This window comes from Dermochelys coriacea, chromosome 6 (assembly GCF_009764565.3).
Source record: "Dermochelys coriacea isolate rDerCor1 chromosome 6, rDerCor1.pri.v4, whole genome shotgun sequence".
NCBI classification, from domain to species: Eukaryota; Metazoa; Chordata; order Testudines; family Dermochelyidae; genus Dermochelys; species Dermochelys coriacea.
In genome coordinates, this window is record NC_050073.1 from 101,525,318 (window position 1) to 101,546,053 (window position 20,736).

A 20,736-nucleotide genomic window follows, 5' to 3' on the forward strand; every position below is an offset into this window, starting at 1 on the left:
GTAAAGTAAACAGCACGGCATAAGGAACAAAATTGAGAGAAAATAACAGAGAGTTATTTGTCCCATATTTCTTGGAGGGACCCTCCCAAGTCTCTTTCTGTTCTCTGGAAACTGAGAATGAAGCTCTTTATTTACCCCATCCCATTCCCAACAGGCTTTGACAGAACCATAGAAAACATCTTAGCTGCCTTTTATATCCCAGCCTGCCCTGCTTATCTAGTCCTGTGAGAGAGAAGCTGGCTAGACCTACCTAAAGGCAGCTCACTAGAGAGGGCAGAAAGGGGCACCAGGCCCTCCTGCTTGTGGAACTTACCTCAAAGATGCTAAATCAGTGTTAGTGGGATGGGCTTTCTCATTCCCCAAACTGCCAATGTGAGACCATTGCCAATATGACCAATCCCAGATGTTCAAAAAATCACGAGGTAGGCCCCAAAATACCAGGAGATTGGCTTAAAAGTCATGAGATTTAAAAATAATAATACATTTTTTGGTTTTTGAACTTCTCGTGTGCACTCAGGTCACATTTGCAAACTTTTCTGTGCAACCTTGAAAGCTAGAAACTTGATTTATACTTTAAATGTCAGCTGAGATTTTCACATAATCACTTGCCTCTGGCAACTGAGGCCTGAAATAAAACCTCAACTATATTGAGATTTGTGATAAAGTCGTGGGAGCTGGTAATGCTATGTGACTTCTTCTTCCTGAGGAATCTCATCCTCTGGCTCGCAGCTATTATTCTTAGAATGGAGTAGGACTGGCTCACAACGGTTATGCTCTTAAACCTTAAAGGGCTGGTTTGGTATCAGAGATGAGCCATCGTACCTACCTATGGGGGTGTGGGGACAGAGTGAGGGCAGTCGCTTTAGCAGAAGTTACTGACTGAGCATGCTCAGTCTGTGTGAGCAGGCTCCATATAAGTCAAGCAGGAAATCTGGGGGAGCATGTGACCCCTCTTGTACAGCCAGTAACAGGGAGGTGCGGAAATAGTGTGGGAAAAGAGGCCATAGGACACACAATTATGCAGATCCAGTGGACTTAACACTTTTTGTAGAGAGGACACAGAGGTAGCAGTAACTATCCACCCTATCAATTGAAGTAGTGGCTGTCTTGCATCCGATCACATATTAAATTCATTCCACCTCATTTCCTGGTTACTGCCCAGCACAAAGCTCATTTAATTGATGTCTCTTCTAGTTAGAGTGCAGTCTTCCTGGCTTGTTACACAGACTCTGAATAAAATACATGTCAGGTTAGGAGAGATTTGCATTTAATCTTCAGTAAGGAAATGAATACTCTGTATACCAGTGAAGGTTATTAGATATTTCCTCCATGTTACACATCACATTGAATCTGAATACAACTCAGAAAGGAAACATAAAACATGGAAATTACAAAAGGGGCTGGGAAGCAAAACCACACAAATTTTTCTTAACAGGACTTATTTCACTTCTCTGAGCTCTGTTTGAAAAACCCAAAGGGTCTCCCAGGAATATAGAACCACAGGGTTAGAAGGGACCGCAAGGGTCATCTAGTCTAACCCCCTGACAAGATTCAGGATTTGTTGTGTCTAAACCATCCAAGACAGATGGCTATCCAGCTTCTTTTTGAAAACCTCCAGTGAAGGAGTGTCCACGACTTCCCTAGGCAGTTTCTTCCATTGTTCTACTGTTCTTACAGTTAGGAAGGTTTTCCCGAGATTTAATGTAAATCTGCTATGTTGTGGTTTGAACCCATTGCTTCTTGTCCCGCCCTCTGTGGCAAGAGAGAACAATTTTTCTCCATCTTTTTTTATGGCAGCCTTTTAAGTATTTGAAGACCCTATCATGCCCCCCACTTAATCTCCTCTTTTCCAAACAAAACATACCCAGGTCCTTTAGCCTTTGCTCATATGACTTGCATTCCATCTATTTGATCATCTTTGTTGCTCATCTCTGAATCCTTTACAGTTTCCCTACATCCTTTCTGTACAGTGGTAACCAAAACTGGACACAGTACTCCCGCTGAGGCCTAATCTGCTCCGAGTAGAGCAGTATTATCACCTCCCACGATTTGCATGCTATGCCTCTGTTAATGCAACCCAAAATTGACTTTTCTTTTTTTGCAACAGCATCCGCATTGTTGACTCATGTTGAGGTTGTGATCCACCACAACTCCGAGATCATTGTCAGCAGTGCTGCTGCCAAGCCAGTTATCCCCCATGTTGTATTTGTGCATTTGGTTTTTCTTTCCTAAATGTGACACCTTACATTTGTTGACTTTCATTTTGTTGTCTATAGCCCAGTTCTCCAATTTATCAGATCCAAAGTGTTTATCATCCAAAGTGTTTGCAACTCCCCTTGCTTTGTGTCATCTGCAGATTTGATCAGTATGCTCTCTGTTCCTACATCGAGGTCATTAATAAATATGTTAAATAACATAGAGCCAGAACAGATCCCTGTGGAATCCCATGTGAGACCTCCCTCCAATTCAACATCATTCCTTTAATAGTTACTCTTTGTGAGAGGTTGTTTAACCAATTTTGTATCCATTTAATGGTAGTTCTACAAAGCCCGCATTTCTCCAGCTTACTTATGAGAATGTCATGTAGGACTGTGTCAAAAGCTTTGCCAAAGTCCAGGTACATTATGTCCACGATATTTCCTCTATCCACCAAACCAGTTACCTTGTCAAAGGAGGAAATCAATCAGGTTTGGCGGCTAGTGATCACTCCTTGATCCTCCAGGTATTTGGAAATTTAATATTTTATATACATTGCTCTAGTAGCTTCCCAGGTATCGAGGTCAAGCTGACTAGTCTATAATTCCCTGGCTTCTCCTTTCCCCCCTTTTTAAATATGGGCACTCCAATAGCCTTTCTCCCATCTTTCAGGACCTCTCCTGTCATCCTTGAGTTTGCAAATATTATTGCCCGTGGCTCTGAGATTTCTTCAGCTAATTCCTTCAGCATCCTGGGGTGAATAGTTTCAGGCCCTGCTGACTTGAATTAATTCAAATTGGTCAGAAGTTCTTTGACCTATTCTGTAGTTATCCTGATCTGCATCCCTTTCCCTTTATAAAAAGAAAAGGAGTACTTGTGGCACCTTAGAGACTAATGACCCATCACTCTCACAGATCTTGGGAGACAGGCCAGTCCTTGCTTACAGACAGCCCCCCAATCTGAAGCAAATACTCACCAGCAACCACACACCACACAACAGAACCACTAACCCAGGAACCTATCCTTGCAACAAAGCCCGTTGCCAACTCTGTCCACATATCTATTCAGGGGACACCATCATAGGGCCTAATCACATCAGCCACACTATCAGAGGCTCGTTCACCTGCGCATCTACCAATGTGATATATGCCATCATGTGCCAGCAATGCCCCTCTGCCATGTACATTGGTCAAACCGGACAGTCTCTACGTAAAAGAATAAATGGACACAAATCAGATGTCAAGAATTATAACATTCAAAAACCAGTTGGAGAACACTTCAATCTCTCCGGTCACTCGATTACAGACCTGAGGGTGGCTATCCTTCAAAAAAAAAACTTCAAAAACAGACTCCAACGAGAGACTGCTGAATTGGAATTAATTTGCAAACTGGATACAATTAACTTAGGCTTGAATAGAGACTGGGAATGGATGAGTCATTACACAAAGTAAAACTATTTCCCCATGTTATTTCCCCCCCACCCCACCCCCATTGTTCCTCAGATGTTCTTGTTAACTGCTGGAAATAGCCTACCTTGCTTGTCACCATAAAAGGTTTTCCTCCTTTCCCCCCCCCGCTGCTGGTGATGGCTTATCTTAAGTGATCACTCTCCTTACAGTGTGTATGATAAAACCCATTGTTTCATGTTCTCTGTGTGTGTATATCAATCTCCCCTCTGTATTTTCCACCAAATGCATCCGATGAAGTGAGCTGTAGCTCACGAAAGCTTATGCTCAAATAAATTTGTTAGTCTCTAAGGTGCCACAAGTACTCCTTTTTTTTTTTTGCAAATACAGACTAACACAGCTGCTACTCTGAAACCTTTCCCTTTATAGTCTATGATAACTCTGCTAGTCATCTGGTCACATGTTTTTTGTGAGAAGACTGAAGCTAAGTAGGCATTGAGCAACTCTGCCTTCCTATCATCTTCTGTTAGCAGCTCACATTCTCCATTGAGTAACCTCATTGGTTTTTAGATCGCTAAAAAGCTCCTTGTGCAACCACATTGGCTTCTTGTGGCTCTCCTTATCTTTCCTCTGCATCAGAATAGCATGATGTTGGGCCTAGTATTACATCTTTTAGGAACTGTGAGCCCCTTTTGACTCCTTTTTGTCCTAATTGGTCTCTCCATGGGACTTTGCCTACTATTTCTTTGAGTTGGTTGAAATCTCCCTTTCTGAAGTCCAGTGTCCTTGTTTTGCTGTTCTCATGTCCTCCTTTGCTTAGGCTCTTGAATTCTATCATATCATGATCAATTCCTCCCCAGTACCCGATCACCTTCGTGTTCACAACTAAGTCATCTCTGTTAGTCAAAACCAGGTCCAAAAATGGATGTTCTCTCCTCCCCCTGCCCCCTGCAGTTGTTTCCTGAACTTTCTGAATCAGAAAGTTGTCCCCTGCGCATTCTAAGAACTTGCAGGACATATTATGTTTTGCTGTATTAGTCTTCCAACAGATATCAGAGAAGTTAATATATCCCTGATTTTGATAGCTTGGTCAGAATTGTGAGAAGCTGGATTTGGCAGAAGAAACAACTCCACTGCAGCTTACAGATCTGAAGTAATCTTTTTTCATGTCACTCCCTTGTCTTCCCTTGTCTTCCATCACTTGGTAGGAGGCAGTGTGGCCCAGTGGAAAAGGCACTGAATGGGGACTTGGGAGATCTAGCTGTTGTGTTCCTAGCTCTACATCATACCTGTTGTGTTACTTTAGGCAAATCACTTTACTCATCTGCAAAACAAAAATAGTCCACTTTGAGATCGATGCGTGAAAAGTGCTATATAAGATGACTCCTTCATTTCCATCTCTGACTGTTTTCACATTTCCCCTTATGTATGGAATGTCCTTTCCTTCACATTCAGGTCCCTCCCAAAGACTGCCTTCTTCCATAATGCCCATCAGAAGTGAATAAAATCTAACACTAAAATATCAATGTAGATATATTACGCCACTTTCTTTCTTCCTCTGGACTCCCTAGTGCATCACCTCTTCCCTTTATGAGAGGGGCTGTCTTATTTTGTGTCTTGTACAGGGCCAAACACATTGTTGGTATTTTGCATATTAATAATAGAGCCTGCAGCTATGAGTGTGAGAGGCTCAAAAGGGTGGTAAACGGCTATTAAATATTTTGAAAGTTGTCACAAAATGGAATTGTCATCCTCTGGCCAGCTCTAGTGTTTTCAGATCACAAAAGGAACCCTTATAGGCTGTTTTAGGATGATGTAGAAGAAACTCGCCTCTCCAATTAGCTCTTCCAGGCCAGTGTTGAAGACCCTTGGAAATATGTGTTCCTGCCACCCACACGAGTCCTTCTATGTGGGTGAAAAGAGAATGTCAGTCTGTATAACTATGCACCAAGCACCGTTCACCAGCACTCAGTTCTCATCCACATATTTAAACAATACCAGAATAATCCTTAGACTTACTGAGCATCTTATCTTTGGTAGAAAATGTAGTTATGGATTGTTCCCACAGCTGCCTCTTTCCTGCCTTTCACTTTATTTTTTTCCTAATACCCTTAGCTAAAACAGGTTATTGCAAAAAATCCATTTCAAAAGTACAATAGTTCTAAATTGAAAGAGTTCTAGAGGGCACCAAATCCAAAAGGAAATCCCCTCCTCCAGTGCAAATCAAGTCTCCTCTTTTATTTGTCTCCTTTTTTTAAAAATCAGGCACAGAGGTACCATAAAGGTTTTCTTTTCCTGTGTGAAGGCAGTAATAATAATAAGATAGCTCTATAAGATCGAGTGGTGTAATCAGACCCTGGAGCAAAGTTTTAATTTGATTTAAACCTACTGTAGTGGGCAGAGACTCTGAAATTCAGGTGTGAGTTGTGCAGAAATTGCTCTGCCATCTGAAATAATCTCTGACAGTAAGTGTATTTGGCGAATATTATTTAACAGCATGGAATGCTCATTCTAAGTTATTTGCTCATAATTGCAGTTAATACACAGAGTATACTTAATTAGCTGTTAAGATTATGCTGCTGGCTACACTTCAATCATCTCTGCTATTTAGTTCAAGTTATAATTGGCCACCCAGTAGCTAGGATCCATTAATTATTACCAATAAAAACAAAATCAGTGTTTCTATGGTTTCTTGTTTTGTCATTTATTGCATTGTCCAGTGTGTTTTGACCCCATTTGAAAAGTGTTTCTACAGCTACATGTACTGAATTTTGTCACCCCAAAGTGCATCCATTCTGAAATTGTGTCCATGAGGGCTTTCCCTCCCTTGTTGTCTCATCTTTGGAACCTGAGATTTGAACTTGACCGTCACAAAAATATCAGATTTTAGTGCCCACTTTTAAAAAAAATATATGCACAAAATATTTGCGCTATTGCACACTTAATTAGGGTATATAATTACCATGACTGCATACTAACTAGGTATTTCTGTACTCAAATGGCCAGCTATATGGAAACCTGTCCATTTGCAGATGCATTTGTGTGACTTGTGCATGCAATCATAGTAACTGTGGGCACAGATTAGACAAGCAACTGTGTGTACATTTAAAAAATGCTGGGTCCTTGAAATGTAACTGTGAACATGATCATGGATTTCCATGTCTATGGGGTCTCAATGATTTCCAAATCAAAGTTGATTACAAGTAAAAAGATCAGTTTTCTTAGGTGGTAATACTGGAAACTCAGTATGATATCTGAAAGCCAAGATCGGTTCTCTGAGTTTCATGCGTCACTACCAATAATGCAAGCTGAATTCTTTTTTCTGTTATGCCTGTCTTACAACCATAGGGTTTGCACAGGAATAAGGAAGGCAGTATAACCTAGTAGGTAGGGTAGTGGACTGGAATTTAGGAGAAATAGGCTCTATTCTTAGCTCTGCTGCTGGATGACTTCAGGTAAGTCACTTCCCTCCCTGTTCCTCAGTTTCCCTATCAGTAAAATGGAGACAATTATACTGACCTTCTTTGTGAAACGCTTTGAGTTCTAAAGATGAAAAAGTGCTGTGTAAGAGCTAGGTGGTATTATTATAAATGAGGGCATATTTGGAAGACCATTGGTCACATGTATAAATGAGGCCTGGATTTGGCCTGCAGGATCTTTGTTAGCGGTGACCATTCAGGAGATGGAAATAACTCATCTTGAGTTTTTGTGGGCACATTCAGCTTTCTCAGTGGCGTCATATGTGTATAATTAAGGACAGAATTTACTCTTGTAATTGCAGTGCATTCAATCCACAAACAAGAATAAAACCTCATGTCTTTCTCTCATAGCTGTGTTGATTTTGCAGGGCTAACAGGAGTAAAATGTACTCACACGTTGTTGGTGTTTGTTTTGTTTTGTTTTGTTTTTTATCACTACAATAATCAGATGTTCCTGAATATACACAGGGCAACAGTTTTCTTAAACTACTACTACCTCTGAACATCTACACCACAGTAGGGAAACGCTACCGGTAGACTATCTACACACCAGTTTTGAGCTGGATGAATTATACAGGCTGCCCAGACTGGCATTGAAAAATGTAGCTTTATGAAAGGCTTCCTCTTATCTCAGATACCACTTCATTTGTGACATGAGCTCCCACTAAGTTCCCAGCACTGCAGGAAGAAGTGAAGCATGGGGTTTATAATAAAGTATAGATTCTGACATTTAAGTCATTGAATGGCTTTGTACTATTCTGTTGACCAACACTGAAAATACTTTTTTTTATAAACTGTTGGTTATTTCAGATGCTTCAAAATGATGCTGCAGGTCAGGCTAGTTAGAAATAGGAGTTTTTAGGATCTTAGACCCCCTTTGATTTCTTTAATTATGTGAAAGCCTTGCTGGATTCTTGGCCCTCATTTTGTAAAACAAAGCCAGAATCACTGTAAAACAAAGCCAGTGCTCAAAATGGGTATATTTAAGAAAAATAATTTTGATAATTTTATGTGTGACAGATTTAGGAGTCCATGAAGGTGTCCCATTCCTCCCAAATGTAGGTAGGTCCTGCTTCCTGATGGAGGGCCTTAGACAGCTCCCAACAAAGCCAATTTTTTCCTTTACTTTAATGGGAACTGGATTCAGGCCCAAAACCTCCATGTGCAGTAGTCCTGCAGCCTCAAAATGTGAGGTGTATTTTGTCCTCCCAACCACCAGGCAGGACATCTTAATAAAATCCAATTATTCTGTTTTTTTCAGGAATTGTGAATTTCACCTATGAATGTCTAATTCTTTTTTGAAATTAACTATGATGTTGGTCTCAGAAAAATCATGCTATAATGAGTTCCATAGGTTAAACATTAAAAAAATCTGTAATCAGTTTTAAATTTGAATTTCAATTTGTTTAATTAAAGTTCAATCCAATGATATATTTAACTTATGTTATATTGTTCAATTTAAGTCTCAAACAAATTTTGAATTTGTTGTCTTTTACTGAGTACCTCTTATATGTATCTGTATTGCTACTGCTAAGTGCCTCTTTAACTTTACAGGGGACTGAATATATTTCAAGTTTTCTCCTGAAAAGGAAAATCTTGGCATAGAAATAACAAAGCATCAAAAAAATAAAAATTAAAAAGAGAAGGATGAGGGTAGAACATAGAAGAAATGTTGGAGCAAGTTGCTGTGGTTGTTTTGCCTCTTTTTTTCAGATGTACCTTCCCTCATGAAGGAGTTGGATTAGCTAGATTACCACATGTATTCATAATAGATTTCTTCATGAAAAGTAATGGGAAGTAGGGTTGCCAAGTGCTCACAATGCACAAAGCAATTACTTTTTCTTTCAAATAAAATTTTTCAGCTGAAGACATGGAGGTAATTACCTTTTGTTCATAATGATCTTTCATATAGGTCTAGCCATCCTTGAGGGCTACAGCTCCATCTGTGAAGCAATTACCAGATGATTGCTTCATTAATGTTTTTACTCAATACTTTGCTGATTAACCTTGTTAACTTGAGTACTGCCTATTGACATTTATGTCTTGTTGGCACAGTGCTTCATGAAGCATTGGTAAATGACATGGTGTTTCGATCCGCGGACAGTGAGAATGCAATATGATCAATTGCAAATTGACTTTAGTGCAAAATCAGAGTGTAGTTAACAATACTTCAGTGGATCATTCATACAGGCGGAGATAGAATTTTTACATTTAAGGCTATCTTACAGCTGATTATGAAATCCTGAAAGTAAATGAAATCTTAGAAAGCAAACTAAATGATGAATAACCGTGCTACAGGTGACCATGTATGTGATCCTTAGACATTCAGTTGCAAGTGTTTTATGTCAACTGATACAAGAGTCAAGAGCCTAAGTCAAATGGGTTTCATGACCCCGCATTACATTTTACACCTTTCAGAATTGTGTCGTATCTCATTGCTTTTCTACTATTTTCAGTAGACCATTTTCCAGCCAGTGCTAGAGGAGAAGAGCTCTGGCTAATGGACCCCAAAGAGTCCAGGCTCTCTGATATTTTCTTAACTCCAGCGGAAGTCCCTGCCTATACTGCAGCCATTTTATCTGTGAAACCCTTTGTCACACTGACTTGGGATCAAGCCTACATTATGGGACTGTGGGGGTCACAGGATTTAGGGAGCCCTAAAGACTGTGGTGTTGAATCTGATGACTGGTCAGACATTGTAGCACGATTATGAGAGTTTGTGGGCCTCCTGCAGTTTGGGGGTCTTAGTTCACAATCCCATTTGTTTCTCCTGTCATCCGCTGCCTGAGACTAGTTTTGACATGGGTTTAGGCTCCAGTCCAGCAAAGCATCTAAGAACGTGCTTGATTAATGGACTACTCCTATGCTTACTGTTATGCACCTGGTTAAGAGTGCTGCTGGATCAGGGTCTTCATCATTTATTTTGAAGTTGCATGCGTTCCTATTCCGGTCATAACAGTTCGTTTGCACAGAGTTTTGTTATCTCTGTATTTATAAGGGTCTCTGGGAGGTTTTGATAAGTGCATCCAGTTTCTCCTTACATTCATCCTCTTTGGTTGGTGTATATTGTCTTTGTATGATCATTCTTAAATCCCTGCATGCAGTCCTCCACAAGTATTCATATTAGTAACATGTATAGATCTTTCCACTAAACTTTTTGTAGGTAATTTAGGTGTTGTAGAGCTACTGTCATATCTGGAAATGACGTACTCAATAAAAGGAAGATTTCTTTCAGCACACCTCTCCACTGCAAATTCAGCAGGTTCCAGAGTCTAAAGAATTTTCATAAGGCACTGTCCATAATATGAAGTTATGGTTGCAAGCAGTTGCACTGGGTTTGTTTACTGTTTTAGTAGACACTTGTCTTAAAAAGTCAATGTGTATTTTCTATAATCTCATTGTACATCTCTGCATCACTGAAGTTCCTAAAGGCTCAGTGATTTGTAATGAGCAAGTAATAGAATCTGCTTAGATCAGGATTATTATTAGGTAGGCAGTAAGAACAAAATGTAGTGGTGATTTTCTCAGCAAAACTTGCACAGTCCCTTCAGTACCCAGTCAAACCCAGGACCTTTACAATTCTGTAACAGGAAAGATGCATGTGGCTCTAAACATTTTCTACATTCACACAATATTCCCTGGCTTTCAGCTTATTTGTTTTTCTTCAGTTAACATTGAATTCTCAACACCCACTTTTGCTCTGTGATGTGTTGCCTCTTGGTTTTTTTTTTGTTATGGAAATTAAATTAAACTTTGAATGTGAAGCTCTTGTTCTTTCTATCCAGAACAAATAATTTGATCTAGGCATGGTAAAAGATTGTTTGTTTGTCACCCATGTAAATCAAATCCTGTGAAATACTCTTGACTTCACAACTGTGAGTCATAAAACACAACAATTAATATTATGGCTCTATGATTCAGTTATGCTGATTTGGGATTCTGATATTCTTATTGAGAGTACAGATAAATAATTCAGTGTTGTGCCAGTGAGTGATTTCTAGATGAAAGCAAAAGTCAATTACTACTTAAAAAGTCAGATCACCTTGTGAAGTTGGAGAGACCAGGTTCCACTGAGATTTGAACTCAGATTACTGGATTCAGAGTCCAGAGTGCTAACCATTACACCATGGGACCACTAAAAAATTCAACCTTGCTTATAAGGGTGACAATTATTCAAATATTTTATTTGTTTATTTCTAATATGTGCCACCTGATAAAAAGTAAAGGCAATTGTACAAAATGCAAAGGGAAAGAAAACAGGGCCAGATTCTGGCCACCAAGAAGGCTGCTGTGCCCTGGCAGCATAAAACAGCTTTGAAGCTGCCCTAGAAGTGCACTGGGGAATCCCCAGCTGACACAAAGCTGGCTGTGCTGGCTCTACTCTGTGCCATGTTTTCCCCCTTGGTGGAGTTGGAGGCGGTGTAACTAGAGCTCTCTGAGCTCTGGCAATCCCATGCTCGATTGTTCTCTGATGGTGTATTGAAGCCAGGCCTAATTTAGAGCAGCACTGAGATCTGAGTTGCTTCGAATTATGGAGTGCTAGGGTTGCCAACCCCTCAGGATTGTTCTGGAATCTCCAGGAATTAAAAATTAATCTTTAATTAAAGACTATGCCATGTGATGAAACCTCCAGGAATACGACCCAACGAAAATTGGCAACTCTAGTCCCTACCTCCTTTGCATGGAGCTCTGGCATAGCCAAAAATGTAGACTTTTAGAACTCTTAATCAGAAAGATAAAATACTGAGAGCAGAAAGGGCTTTTTCTTCGCAGCAATGAGTGCTGAGCAAGTAAGGCCTTCCACTGTTTGTTGGTTTGTAGAAATATGAAGAATCAGCCAAGGTGCAAAGGACCTGTGTTGGGGTGTAGGGCCACTTCCTGATGCGCAGCAAGCCAGAGGCTAACCTCAGCTCAGCTTCACACCCATAGTCAAAGGACTATGCTGAACCTCAAGATGTGGAGTTTTCTACTTACTTTATAATAACCTATTTTACCTTCTTGATACTGACCCTTCAAGAAAAGTCCTTGCTCTCTGCAATATTTAGTTTTGTTTTTTTCTGTTGACTTGTTCTGCCAGTTTGCAAGACCGAACTGGGCCTAGTTCCTGTGCAACGAAGAGGCTACAAAGAGCCATTTTTGCCACCTGTGTAGGGTGCAGGCATAATGACAAATCTGTTTGTGCCCACTCATGGCCCCAGCCTCTTCAAAGATGGCAGAGAGGGAGTGGGGCAATGGTAGAGCTGAATGAGTGTAGGGGGCAGCAGACACTGTCCCATTTCCAAAGGCAGTAAAGTGGCAGAGCTCCCTATTTTGCCTACCAATGCCTCCAAAACCCTCTAATGTTAGAGGATAGGTTCAGGGAGACATGGTTCTGGGGTGTGTTAGGGGATGAAGTCACTGTGTTTGTTCATTGCTGAGGATGGTCCATAACTAGGACTGTTAGGCACTACCACAATAAGAATAATACTGTATATAATAATAAACAATAATGGTTGGCATTGTGGCATCAAAATGTTTAATATTGGCTCATATTTGTGAATCTGTAGTCACAGCTGGGTGAGGTTTGTGAATGAAACGGACCTACAGTCTGGGCAGAAGTTCTCAAACTGTGGTCCTTGAGCTCCGTTCAGGTGGTCCGCAGGAAGTTCCCCCTAAGGTGCGTGCCTAAGTGGCTGCACACGAGAGAATGAAGGGCCACCCATCTAATTAGTGGAGCCACGCAGACATGGCTCTACTAATTAGGTACCTGGACCCTGGAGAAGATGCACATGTAAGGTGAGGTGGTGGCCTTGGGGGGAAATAGGGGGTAGGTGGGAGGGGGCAGTGGGGTGAGAAGAGGGGGTGGGGGGAATTTGGGACATGCAGGGCTGCAGCAGCCAGAGAAAGAGGTGACTTCCCCAGCTCCAGGATTGTGGCTGCTGTGGCGGGGGAGAGACCCCCCACTCCTTCCCAGCCCTAGCTCCAGGACTGTGACTGCTGTGGCAGGGGAGAGAGGGCACATCCATTGCAGTAGAAAGGTAAGACTACTGATATTCATATATGAGTTGTGGACTTTTATTTGTAGAACAAAAAAAGTGAATTATTATTAAGTTTTTTTAATATAGCGCTTTTATCCAAACCATAGTTAGCTAATGGTGCAAACAACATTTGGAAAGATCATTAAGTGGTCCACCGACACCCTCAGCAATTTTCAAGTGGTCCATGAAAAAAAAAGTTTGAGAACCACTGGTCTAGGATAAGTCAGGATTAGTTTGAAGTTTGGTCTGAACATTTCCTACAGTTTTAACAATCTGAAATAAAAATATTTAATCATTAGACATGTCACAATAACAGCCTGAAGGAGCATCCTGTTAGCCTGTGCAATCATAACCTAGACTGATGATCATCTTCACTCGAGTTCTCAGTCTGTTTAGCCAAGGATACAGTTATTACATTGTAAACAGGAAGCACCCTCTAGTTACCATCTTCAGAAATAGGAGTGAAAGTGAATGCAGACCGAATGTGTGATTAGCTCCTTGGAACAGCCTTTTCGAATGATCAGTTCCCAGCTATGGTGGCACTAGTCGCACATCTGTAGCTCAGAGGTCTGGCAACATTTCCATGATACAACGTCCATTTTTCAAAAGCATTGTAACTTGGTTATAAAAATCCACTCCAGAGTAAAATCTGCCATACAGTGTCTTGTTCCTGGGTTAAACATTTTATTTATTTTAAAATCATGTAGACACTGAAGAAATTATGAGTGTAAGAAAGAAAAAGAAGAAATGAAAGCTTGGTGGATGCTTGCTTGTGCTCTGGTAGTTTAGAAAAGGATCTGATGTATAATTTAGAAAAAATTCATTATCTTAAAATCTATCAACCTTTCCATTTTAATGTGATCTGATATGTCCATTGGCCTAGGCATTTGTACCTAATTTATCACTATAGTATCATTAAGGGTGGGTGTAATAGGAGATGCTGACTCAGTACCCTGTCACTCAAATCCCCACCAATATAGCTTAATTGGGAGTTAATTAGAGGATCAATTTGAAAGAGGCACTAGAGTTGAAGGGCTAATTAGAAGGGGACACAACCCCAGCAGCTGGGAGCAGATAAATGGAGAGGAAGGAAACCCTAGAAGTAAGGAGTTGGCAGCCTGAAGGAAGATAGACCTGGCTGCTGCCCCACCCCACCCCACCCCACCCCACCGTGAGTGAGTGAGTGAGTGAGTGAGTGAGTGAGTTGGCTGGGACTTGTAAATATGTGAACAGCACTGCACAGGTTGAGTGGCTGTAACAGTATAATGTAGTGGTGAAGGAGACCTGAAGTGGGTGTGGTCTGTACTTAAGGCAACAAAGGATTCATAGAAGACTACCCTGTGACAGTGGGAAACCGGTAACTTTAAAGGGTTTTGTGCTGCATTACTTGCATGCCCAAAGGTGGCCAAGGCATATGGGATTAGACCAAAGGATGTGTGTGTTTTTTGGGTGTTTTTTTTTTTTTATGCATATTTGGGTCCCATCCTACCTGGTATCATTAGGAACTATCCAGTAATGGAGGGCACTCATCACCTTGTAGACGGGTCACTTACTTTACATCTATACTAGAATAAAAGACCTGTGTCAGAGCCACAGCTGGCCTGGGTCAGCTGATTTGGGCTTGGGGGAGCTTTGACTGTGGCACAGGTGCTGGGGGATGCTGCTGCACCCCCTGGCTTGAAGTGGTTTCCATTATATCCAGAGTTTACAGTTTGGTTCAATGGCTCTCATGCACCTCCCCTATAAAAATTGTTAAAACCCCCCTGGACTGCAGGGCTAGAAATTACTGTGTAGATTTTGGGCTTGGTCTGGATCCCTGGCTCTGGCACCCTCTGCCCTTGCAGGGTCCCAGAGCTGAGATTTTGTGAATCTGGTTGCTTGAGTGTTTCTGAAAGCCCTTGTTTTCATTACTCCTTTTCTATTTACTTTCTGAAACTTTCATTTGCTCGGAATAATGTTATTCATGCCTGGTGTCTACCCAAGGGCAAATTCTTTTGGTAAGTTTGGGAAAAAAAGTTGGTCTGTTTTTGAAACTGAGGAGAGTGAGAAAAATGCATTTTCCCAATTATTAAAGTGGTTTTATCTATTTTTTTAAACAATTTAGCTCCAAAGTAGACTAGGTTAGAAAGATGAATTCTGGCATGGAAATAGCCCTCACTAAGGGAATTGTTTCTGTTTTTACTGAATTCATAGTATTTGAAAAATCATAACTTGTTCATGCATTTAATTGGTGGTAACTTCTACCAGCATTCAGAATGAAAGATGGCTACACTGCATGTCCATGCATTGATAACTCAGGTATTCAGTGTATGTGTGTCTCCCCAGAAGGTATACACTGTACGGGTGGTACACAAATGTGCATGCAGTGACGCAATAATAGCCAGCCATATAATTCCAGATTATGGAATTTTTTTCTTAAACAAAAACAACCCAAAATTTCATTAAAATCCTTTATTTCAAGAACTTCAACACTTTAGTGAAAATCAGGAAATTTCAAAGAAAGCATTAAAGAAGCTATCGGAGCTCTTTGAGCCAAAACCATGTAGCAACCCCTATAAAATGCACCATGGCAGGGAATTTGCACAAAGACCCCTTGCCTCCCTTCTGCTGCCTGGTCCCTCATAGCCTTGCAGAGCTGGCTCCTGCCAGGCGGCACAGCTGCCTGTCTTGGTGCTCTGGGTGGTGTGGCTGTAGCACCGCCAGCCACCGGTGCTCCGGGCAGGGAGCCGGGTGGGCTCCGGGTGGTGGTCAGGGGGCAGAAGTGTGGATAGGGGTTGGGGCGGTCAGAGGGCGGGGAACAGGGGGGCTCAATGGGGGCAAGGGTCTGGGGGGTATTCAGGAAGGAGGTTGGGGTTGGATGGGGTGGCAGGGGACAGTCAGGGGACTGGGAGAAGGGGTGGTTGGATGGGGCAGGGGTCCCGGGAGGCAGTCAGGGAACAGGGGGGCTTACATAAGGGGTGGGGGGCCAGGCCATGCCTGGCTGTTTGGGGAGGCACAACCTCCCCTACCTGGCCCTCCATACAATTTCAGAAACCTGATGTGGCCCTCAGGCCAAAAAGTTTGCCCGCCCCGTTCTAGGTTAAGTTTTTTTGTGTTCACAGTTTAAAAGTTTTACCAAGTTGAAACTCACTTTTCATATTATCTAGCCATTCCCTAGTTAGTTTTAATGAAAACATTTAACCTTACATTTTGATGACTTCTTTCATTCCCTTTCATCTAGTGTCTCATTTAAAGTTTGTTTTCATTGTCTTCAGCTTTTAATGATTCCCCTGGACTGATTACACAACTGAAGTCCTTTGAAGAATGACAATTCAATGTACCTAATGGCAGATCCCAGAATGGAGTTTCATTTTAAAAGCAAAGTCAAGCAATGGATCTTTAACAACCTCTGCAACACTTTAGCAGCTTTTGATTTGATGGAAGATGGACTGTACACCCAATATAAAGACCCCAAGGAAGTCATGAGAGACCCAAACTCTCTTTTACGCTGTGGTGAAGCTGTAGAGTGCACGGTGATAGAAAAGACTGTCTCATGCCACTGCACTAGGACTCAAGTCTTGGGTTTACTTATCTGCTCTACCATATACTTGCCTAAGGCCACATGGAGACCTGATCTGAAGCCACTGAAGTCAGTAGAGAGGTTCTCTGACAACCTGGACTAGACAGACTAAAGGTGTTTAGATGCCTAAAGATGCTGAGAGATACCCAGTGGGATTTTCGAAGGTGCCTCATTGCCTAGGCTTAGGCAATCTTGAAAATCCAAGTAGGTGCCTCTCAGCATCTTTAGGCACCTAAATACCTTTGAAAATCTGGACCCATGTGCCTTTGTGAAGCATTAGCCCCATTTTATAGAGAGAGGTGGTGGGAGGATTAAGTCATTGAAATTTGTGAGATGCTCAGCTATTACAGTAGAGGTGCTATATAAGCATGTAAGTAAATAAAGAGGCATAGATCATGGCCCAGATTGATAGAAACTGTGTGGGCCCAAATCCATTCAAGCATTTCCTGGGAGATGGGTGGCTGTAGCACACTGTGCTCAAAGCAGCACCCTAGAACCCCCATATTCACCACTGTCCTAGACTTATGATAAGTTTTGTACAAAGTATGCCTTGTGAGCTATCATTTTAAAAGTCTTGATCTGTTGAACATTGATGTCCTATAGGATTGTATGTGCTATCATTGTATGTGAAGTTATAAAGTTTTTTGGGTGGGAGGGGGTGACTGAAATATGTTGTGAGGTTGGGAACACCCACAACCAGCCTTTCAGGTACAAGAATGGAGAAGCCAGATGTGCTAATGGCCCATTAAAGGCATTACACACTCACAAGGACTGTCCCAAGTACTGTATACAATGGAGACTTCTCAGAGATAGCACATAGACCAGGGATCGGCAACCTTTGGCACGTGGCCTGCCAGGGCAAGCCCCCTGGCGGGCTGAGCCAGTTTGTTTACCTGCTGTGTCCGCAGGTTTGGCCAATGGCAGTTCACTGCTCTAGGCCAATAGAAGCTGTGGGAAGCAGTGCAGGCCAAGGGATGTGCTGGCCGCTACTTTCCACAGCCCCAGCAGGCCTGGAATGGCAAACCATGGCCCGTGGGAGCTGCGATCGGCTGAACCTGCAGAGGCGGCAGGTAAACAAACCAGTCTGGCCCACCAAGGGGCTTACCCTGGCAGGCTGCCCGCCAAAGGTTGCCGATCCCTGACATAGAAGAGGGAGACTACTTGAGCCATGTCACAAGCATAGATGCTTCCAGCAAGCTGGAAGAAGCTATGAATGGGGAAGTGACATAATTTCTTGGCCTAGCTCTCCTCATAACTCAACACCTGAAAACACATCTGGAGAACCAAGACTTTGGGAGGTGGTCCCAGGCTCAAAAGAGGAATCCCAGCCTCTGTATGAAGGAACTATACCAAAGGTTGGCAACTTTCTACTCACATAAAACTGAACACCCTTGCCCTGCGTCTCCTCCAAGGCCCTGCCCCTGCTCACTCCATCCCCCACTTCCTCTGTCGCTCGCTCTCCCCACTCTGACTCATTTTCACTGGGCTGTCTCTGGGAACTGGGATGCAGGAGGGGGTGAGAGCTCAGTCTAGGGGTGCAGGCTCTGGGGTGGGGCCAGATATGAGGATTTCAGAGTGTGGGAGGGGGTTCCAGGCTGAGGCACTGGGTTGGGACGCAAGAGGGGGTGAGGGCTCCAGCTGGGGGTGTGGGCTGTGGGGTGGCGCCAGGTATGAGGGGTTTTGGGTGCAGGAGGTGGCTCCAGGCTGGGGTTTAGAGTGTGGGAGGTGGCCCTGGGCTGGGGTGTGTGTGGGGAGGTGAGGGCTCTGCCTGGGATGCAAACTCTAGGGTGAGGCTGGGGATGAGGAGTTTGCAGTGTGGGAGGGTGCTCCAGGCTGGGACCAAGGGGTTTGGAGGGCAGGAGGGAGATCAGGTCTGGGGCAGGGGGTTGAGGCATGGGTGGGGATGGGGGTGAGGGCTCCGGCTGAGGTGTGGGCTCTGGGGTGGGGCTGGGAATGAGGGGTTTGGGGTGCAGGAGGATACTCTGGCTGGAACTGAGGGGTTTGGAGGGTGGGAGGGGGATCAGTGCTGGGGTTGGGGTGTGTGGGTGTGTGTGAGGGCTCCAGCTGTGGGTATGGTGTCTGGGGTGGGTCTGGGGATGAGGGTTTCAGGGTGCAGGAGGGTGCTTTGGGCTGGGATAGAGGGATTTGGAGGGCAGGTAGTGGATCAGGGCTGGGACAGGGGCTGGGACATGGGGAAGTGAGGGCTCTGGCTGGGGGTGTGTGCTGTGGGGTAGAGATGAGGGGAATGAGGATTTTGGAGTGCAGGATGGTGCTCTGGCTGGAACCAAGGGGTTCGGAGGGCGGGAAAGGGATCAGGGCTGGGGCAGGAGGTTGGAGCCTAGGAGGGAGTCGGGGTGCAAGCTCTGGGTCACGCTTACCTCAAGGAGCTCCTGGAAGCAGTGGCATGTCCCCCCTCCAGTTCCTACACCCAGGTGGCTCTGTGCACTGCCCCATCTGCAGGTGCTGCCCCCACAGCTCCCATTGGCCGTGGTTCCCAGCCAATGGGAGCTCTGGGGGTGATGCTTGCAGGGGGATGGGGGAAGAGGTGGAGCCCCCTGGACACCAGAGGCAGAAGGAGGACATGCCAGCTGCTTCCCAGGAGCCATGCGGCATGGAGGATAGCAGGGAGCCTGCCAGCCCTGCTGCACGGCACTGCCCGGAGCCACCATGATCCCTTTTCGACCAGGTGTTCTGGTGAAAAAAACAGACACCTGGTCACCCTAAATATACCATCAGGGTGCTTGATTCAAATCCTGTCTAGTTTCTAGAACTGAGATTGTGATTCTACTTTTATTTCTTAGGTGACCAACTTCTGTCTGTACACTTAGTATTTATAATCACTTAAAATCTATTGTTCTGTAGTGAATAAATCTGTTTTATATTTTACTTAAAACAGTGGGTTTTGCTTGTGGTGCTTGGGAAATCTGTTCAGGAACAAGAGCTGGTGCATGTCCTCTCCACATAGAGGGAGGAGTGGAGTGGGTAATAAATTTACACTGGTTTCAGAGTAGCAGCCATGTTAGTATGTATCCGTAAAAAGAAAAGGAGTACTTGTGGCACCTTAGAGACTAACAAATTTATTAGAGCTTATGCATAAGCTCTAATAAATTTGTTCGTCTCTAAGGTGCCACAAGTATTCCTTTTCTTTAAACTTACACTGGTCAGACTTCTGGGGAGCTGTGGGAAACTGGCTGGAGTCTCTCTATTGTTGGTTCATGAATGGCTGGCAAAAGCATTCATGTAACTCAGTTTGGTGTGTCCCCGTCTGTGGATGTCTGTACAAGTGCAGTACTTGGAGGGGTTTGCAACTTGCCACAGCAGTGTGAGAGGGAGCCCAAGTTAGTAAGACAGAAGGGTCAGCAGTACCCGAGTTCCCACTTGCACTCCAGGGAACCCAGCAGAGTGGCGTCACAAAAATTGTGGAGCAAGCAGAGACTGTGATGACCTTCAACTACTGCCTGTTGCCATATTCCATTCCAGATGGCATTACAGTGGAACATTGCTAGAATATTCATGCACTCTGCCTTTCCATTCCAATCTCACTGAAATGAAGGTAGAAAAATGGCCCATGGGATTTTGGGGGAAGGGAAGCAAATAGGCCTTCACCTGGTGTACATAAGAATGGCCATACTGGGTCAGGCCAAAGGTCCATCCAGACCAGTATCCTGTCTACCGACAATGGCCAATGCCAGGTGCCTGAGAGGGAGTGAACCTAACAGGTAATGATCTAGTGATCTCTCTCCTGCCATCCATCTCCACCTTCTGACAAACAGAGGCTAGGGACACCATTCCTTTCCCATCCTGGCTAATAGCCATTAATGGACTTAACTGGATAAATTCATGGAGGTTCTCTTTTAAACCCTGTTATAGTCCTAGCCTTCAGAACCTCCTCAGGCAAGGAGTTCCATAGGTTGACTGTGCGCTGAGTGAAGAAGAACTTCCTTTTATTTGTTTTAAACCTGCTGCCCATTAATTTCATTTGGTGGCCCCGGTTCTTATATTATGGGAACAAATAAATAACTTTTCCTTATTCACTTTCTCCACATCACTCATGATTTTATATACCTCTACCATATCCC

The 20,736-nt window shown here is 43.3% G+C and overlaps 1 non-coding gene across 1 annotated transcript; it reads right to left on the reverse strand.

Moving 5' to 3' along the window:
- Positions 1–11,143: 11,143 nt before the first annotated feature.
- Positions 11,144–11,215, reverse strand: TRNAQ-CUG. The gene has a single exon. It is a non-coding gene; the product is annotated as a tRNA-Gln (tRNA).
- Positions 11,216–20,736: the final 9,521 nt, after the last annotated feature.